The sequence below is a fragment of the Fukomys damarensis genome, unplaced genomic scaffold (genome assembly GCF_012274545.1).
Source record: "Fukomys damarensis isolate Sample0158 unplaced genomic scaffold, DMR_v1.0_HiC HiC_scaffold_3, whole genome shotgun sequence".
NCBI lineage: Eukaryota > Metazoa > Chordata > Mammalia > Rodentia > Bathyergidae > Fukomys > Fukomys damarensis.
The window spans coordinates 30,276,110-30,282,857 of NW_022900915.1; the positions used below are offsets into that span (position 1 = coordinate 30,276,110).

Below are 6,748 nucleotides of genomic sequence, written 5' to 3' on the forward strand. Positions count from 1 at the left end.
AAGGAAGGAGGGAGGGAGGGAGAGAGGGAAGAAGGAAAGAAAGAGAAAAACTAACAATGCTGGGAAATATGAAGAGAAAAGACTGAAGTAGCATCTTCTTAACCTCTTTCACTTTATGCCCATGCCCGAGGCAGCTGGCCTGGGATTCTTCCACACTGTTACCTAACCCAAGGCTCACTCCTGACCCTTTCCTTGGAGAAGCGCTGTATTAAGTCCCTCCAATACAGGTGGTGTTGCATCTCGGTTTTCCTCACTACCTTTTCCTCTATGTACCTCCCTTCCTTTACAGATAAGTGGCACGTGGCCTCAAGGTTCTTCTAGTCAGAAAAGTAATATGTCCTTTTCTGTCTTTCATTCTTAACCCTTTTCAGATTTAAAAAGTCACATGGGGAAGAGGATTGAGGAAATTATTTGAGCTAGCTATTCTTGGTCTTCAGAAAAAAACAAAAACAAACATTTTCTTGCTCATGATACACTTGCATGGGGTGGTTCTTCCCCACCACTTCTTCCTGTCTCTAAGCCATCAAGAGCCCAGATCAGTTGTGGGCTTAAATGAAGAAGGCTCTGGATGGCAGATGGGCATTAGATGGGTGTGCCAGGCTTCATCTACCAATCCCTATGGTAATTTACTCATTTAGTGCAGTGATACAGCTTTCCACGTCTTCCCAGGCACCATAATGGCGCTCATGAAAGTCCCCACTGATGTTCCCCAGAGCGTCAACAATGCCGAAAAGAGAAATGCCTTCATGCCGCGCTCCAGTCATCATCCGGCTTCTAACTGACAATGAAGTACGACTACCTGGGCAACTTTGAAATCACTGGTGACCACAGGGCCAGAAAAACCGTGCATCTCACGGATGGGTTAAACAAGTGTGGAGGGATCAGCCCCGGCTTGATGTGCAGCTGAAAGGCCCAGGAAAAAGGCAGAAGCTGCTCTCATCCTGTTTGGTTTACATCCGATTGACAAGCGCAGCTGGCATCAGGAACTAGGAAGAAGCGAGATAAAAACTCAAAGAAGGGAAAGTCCCAGGATTGTTTTTCTAGGGGTGTAAAACATACCCACAAATAAAATGTCTCAATGGGAAGAATGTTTGCATATACTAATATAAATCTAGAAAGATTAGTTGCCCTAGGTTTCAAAAATTCACAAAGATTAGGTATGGGGAAGAGCTGGTACAAATCACCTAATAGTATTTAAATCAATGGCTCTTCTCTCCTGGGACATTTGCATAACCGCTCACTCCCTCCGGCTGACACCGAGGCCTGAGATTTCCCACACTAGTAGGCTCCTCTCCACCACTGCCCCATGTTCTACTCTTCCAGATGAGCTGCGAGCGTCCTCAGTGTCACACGTGTGTGTCCCGGTCTGTTTAAGCCAGCTGTGCTTATTAGGACAATCATTTAACCTAATAAAGGGTTTATATTTATTGAGCTATAAACAAAATCAATTTTAATAAGGCAGTCTTCAATTTAATAAAATACTTTTCATGTTATTATAAGTAAATCCCTTGCAATAATTTAGTAAAAAGAAAAACTAAAGAACTATAAGGTAAATGGAATGAGCTACAACTATAAAAACTACATTTAGTGCCTTGCAAAGAGCCAAAGTCCGGTGAGTCATTTCAAAAATAAATGTTGCTGAGGCAGGTGTGGTGGTGCAATCCTGTCATAAGAAAGACAGGTGGGAGGCCGGGGACTTAACTCCATGGTTCTGCAACCACCACCAGTGGTTTTGAACCCTGGTACCAAAAATATTTAAAAATAAAAAAATAATAAAAATAAAAAAACAAAGACAGGTAGGATGAGGCATGAGGATAGCAAGTACAAACCCAGCCTGGACAACTTGGCAATTTAGCAAGAACCTGCCCCCAGCCCCAAGTTTAAAAGGGTCAGAGATGGAGTTCATGTGAAGGCTCTGGGTACAACCCCCCAGTAAAAAAAAAAAAAAAAAAAAAAAAAAAAAAAAAAAAAAAAGCTGGTGTCATATAGTTCATATGGCCGCACTAAAATGTGGGGGGGCGGTTTTTAAAGTCTAAAGTAGCTGCATTCACATTATTGTATGTGTCATGAAGTCCGCTTGCACTTTAAGGAGACAGAAACTAGAAAGTAGAAATTGGGCAATTTACTAATTCCACCAGGCAGTTTCGAGTATTTTTTAATGCCAGTTATCAGCAGAGTCATCCTCAAGGAAAATTTGTGACTGAATAGTGATATCTATGATTTTAAGGCAAGACAAAATATTTAAAATATGTTTTTACCATTGAAAAATGACTTCCAAATACTGAATAGATTCTCTGGTGTGAAAAACTATAATAGTACATAAGATCCTAATGAAATAATCAACAATGTGAAATAGGAAGAAAAAGGCTGAAGTTGTACGGAAAGTGGAAAGGTAATAAGGGAAAAGAAAAAATATGAGAAACTGAAAAAATGGAAATAAAGTGTTTGTAAATGGGAAGGGGAGGAGGGGGTGAAGGGAGGGCAGGGACAAGGGGGAAAAAATGAGAACCAAGACCTGTCATGTAAAGGTACAAGATCCCAATGATGAATGTAACTGTACTGTATACCTAAAATGTGCCCAATAAACTCAATGAGAAAATAAATAAATAAAGCAAAAAATAAATAAAAATAAATATGCATCACCATAAAAAAAAGAAAAATGATTTCCAAATTAAATGAATTTTTGATATGAATCAATGATGGGCCCCCGCTGGGTCCCAAATGCATATAGAAAAGAAGGCTTCTATTAAGTGTTTCAAACTTTGTCAACACATGCATTTTTTGTGTTTTACTGAGTCTTTCTCAGCCCCCAAAGCTTTGGTGGATAGATTTTGGAGACCTGGAGTTGTTGGAGGTGTCTGACCCCACCCCCAGGAGCTGCCTCTGAAACCTATCCACACCTGCTTCAAGGATAATGTGTTGGAAAACCAAGGACAAGAATAGAGTTTGTTGCATGGAGCTGCAGGATCCCCCTCAGCAGCAGAGACATCAAGAAAGTAAAAGAAAGTTGAACACTCTTGCCAAATGCAGTCATCGTGTAATGCAAACATGTACGAATAATATTTTTTTAAAAAGAAAGAAATTGAACATTCCTACTTGACAAGTGGAAGATTTCCCATCAGCACCATTAGATGGATACTTATTATAAATTATATCTACAATGTTATTTCAAAGAAATGTCATCAAGAAATAGTGGCATTTGTATCAATTTTTTTTTTTTTAATTAAGGAGTAACATGGGCCCAGGGATTTAGCTCAGTGTTTCTGCCGCCTGTCTCGCAAGTGCAAGGACCCAAGTTTGATCCCTGGTACAAAAAAAAAAAAAAAAATTAAGGAATAACAGAAAAATGATGTGGAAAAGTTTTCCTTTAATCTTTTCCCCAGCCATCTAGTATCATGTTAGATGAGGACCATAAGGTAGAAGAATCCTGGGTTATTAGAACATCAAGGAAACTTTTCGTGTTGTAGGAAGTGTCCTGCATTTCACTAATTCCGCCATGTTAAATTGAGGCAATCACTACTAAGAGAAAACCCTCAGTTTACAGAAGGATGGGAAACATCCAGGAATCAGTAAGTCTCCAGCCACTTTCTTTCTCTAGGAGGACAAGAAATACGAGAAAAGGCAAAAAGGCAAAACCTCACTGTTTCCACTGTGGTTGTGAAGAACAGCACATGAAAGACTGCCCAAATGCTGCTTGGATAAGTGAAGAGTAGACAGACCCCTGCACTAAGGCAAACACTCAGAATTTTGAGCAGCAAAACCACGCAGAAGTAGTAGAAGATAGATGGAGGATCAAAGCCAGCAGTTATTAGTGAGAACCTTCAGGAATCAGGAGGTGTTAAGGACCAGAGTCTTCCCCTGTTATCTATCAGATGGGTCTTGCAGGATGCCTACAGGGTGGTTCAAAGGGGCTGGGGTGGAGAATTAAGGTCTTGCATGCTATGACAGAAAAGGTGGTGCTGATGGAGAAACACAACAAAAGAAAAGTGTTACTTATGAGCTCTCGAAATTGCCAAACTCCCCAGAGGAAATCCAGGGGATTGGAGGATCTTTGGCTCCATAAATGCCCAGTTGCGTCACTGAAGGATGTAATTACCTTACTCCTAACTTCCTAACTTAACGGGCCTAGCAGGAAGACTGTCCTCATCTCAGTCTTCTCTGGTTGTCCAAAGACACAGAAGAAAGAAAGCAGCTCCTCCCTGCACACGGGCCTGTGGAAAAGCCTTCAACTGAAAAGAGCTCAACCTCCCTGCCCCAGAGGAGAAAACAACAGAAAAGCCAATGGTAGAGGAGCCTGAGGTGCCAAAGACACAAGACACAAGGGGGGTTCATAAAAGTTGAACCCACATTGTTTCTTGGAGTGAAAAGGAAGACTCCAAAGGTCCGCTTCTGGGTGATGGCAGGGCTGTGTCAAACTGTGACATCAAGAATAGGGGCAGCCAGAAGCTCCTTCTTGGGGACGACAGACAAGCACTAAAATGCACCGCCCTAAGCCTGATGTGAGCGAGTTTGCCAATGAAATAGTGCCATTGGAGTTTAGGGTATGGCAGAATCCACTGGAATGAATCTCAGGATTAGGAACTGGCTAGAGAGCTCTCCCCTAAACCAGCTGCAAGACGAAAAGGTGTCCAAATAACTATACAGTAGCAACAGCTATTTAATCATCTAATGGCATTGTGTTCAGCTAATTAGCACCAAGAGGACATGCAGAATTGTTTTCCTATTTGTCCCTCCCAGTCTTTCCATGCTTTAAAATAGGCTTCCTTTGAGACCATAATTAAGCCTTGGATAAAGTTTCAAATGTGGGAGATGGGTTTTATTCTTGTTGACAAAAGCCCGGGAGTAGGTTGTACCTTGTTAAAGTTTACACTTTTCTGATGGTGATTTTTTGTTCAGTTTTTCTTTTTATTAGTTCTTGTTTGCATTACATAATGATTACTTTCCTCCTAGAGAATTGGTTCATGTATATAACAGGATGTTTTTCATGACCTTTATATGTCTGCTGTGCATTGTTTTCCCTTTCCACAGTTTGCTAGTTGTTCCGTATATAAGTTTAATATATCACTCTTTAGAAGAAAAAGGTATGTTTTTGTATTGCTGCTTGAGATTGTCTTATGTCTAGTGAAAATAAATGGCATCATCTTACTAAGGGATATCCCTAGGAAATAAATACATAGGTAGTGGGACTATAATACGTAGATGATGAAACAGCCCATGCAGACACCAATAACCATAACTTTTGAAACACTCTTAGGTACATAAATAGGAGTTATTTGAAATGTGTTGCTTTAAATTTAACTTTCGTAACAATATTTTCAGATAATAAAGTATTTCAGTACTATCATGTAACAACTTTATATTGAGCTTAGATTTTAGTGATGCTGTGTAGGAATTACTAAACGGAGTTATTTGATACAAACTTAACCTTATGGGGTTTGTTGTTGCTGTTGTTTGGTTTGGTTTGGATTGGGGAGGGTTGTTTTGTTTTGTTTGTTTGTTTGTTTGTTTTGCAGAACCAGAGGATCAAACTCAGGGCCTTGCACTTACCAGGCACGTTTGGTGACACTGAACTACACCCCCAGCCCTAATTTATTTTTTAGACAGGTAGCTCAGCCTATGTAGCCCAGGAGGTGATCCTCCTGACTCAGCCTCCTCAGTGCTAGTATTGTAGGCTTGTGCAAACATGCCCTTCCAAACTAAATTTATAGGATGATTTCTGAAACAAATTCATATGACTGATTCAGTTCATCAAGTTGTTATCAAGGATGCAGTACTCAGAGTTCCTTTATTTTTTATTCTAAATTATTACTCATTTGTAAATGGTCATAAAATATCTAGTGAATGAGCTCTATAGTTCCCTGATTTTATTAGGAGTACTGTGGAGCTAAAATAGTGGCTGCTTAACTATCTTTAATGTCTCAACTCCTTTTAGGAATCAAGAGACGAGCTGGATGTGGTGAAGCACACCTGGACTTGAAAGGCTGAGGCAGGAGGATTGCAGCGAGTTTGAGATGAGAAATATTGTCAGTATTCAAAATTTAAAATTTTACAGGCATGCCATCAAATAACTTCTCCTATTTTCATATTTCTAAATTTGAATGGTGGCTAATTCTTGTAATCTCAGCCAACACTCAATGCTGAAGCAGAAGGATGGAAATTTTGAAGCCAATCTGGGATATAAAGGCCTGTCTCAAAAAGCAAAAACAAAGGAAATTTGTGTTTCGTCTTTCATAGGCGGACTTTCTCATGCCAGGCATAATGGGGTATTTTAATGCCATTAACAAGTTATTACGAGAAAAATGTGCCTAAGGAAAAAATTTAACTCCATTTTTATTTAAGTATGAACAGGGAAAAAAGATGACATGAAAAGTCCTATAGTGACTCACTTGTGCCCTATTTAAAAAATCTTCCCTATTTTATTTTATTGTGGCAAAAATAATGATACATTTATCAATTCAGCCAAAAGACTGATCAAAGCTCTAAATAAAATTCTATGACTTTTTAACCTTAGAGCAGTTTTATGTGCCAGACCATGCCTCAGGATATTATAATAAAACTCTTTCTCTACTTGGAAATCCCAAAAAGATATGACGTATTAGAAGGTTTTGCAACAATAACTAATTATAATTATAATGCTGAACCTGCATTTTATTTATTTATTTATTGGTTTGGTTTTGGAGGGGGGTTGTTTGTTTGGTTGGTTGGGTTTTTTTCTTTTTCTTTTTTTTTTTTTTTTGGTTTTTTGAAA

At 39.3% G+C, this 6,748-nt stretch overlaps 1 pseudogene; it reads left to right on the forward strand.

Moving 5' to 3' along the window:
• The first annotated feature begins 784 nt into the window (after positions 1-784).
• LOC117286843 lies at positions 785-4,063 on the forward strand (annotated as a pseudogene).
• Positions 4,064-6,748: the final 2,685 nt, after the last annotated feature.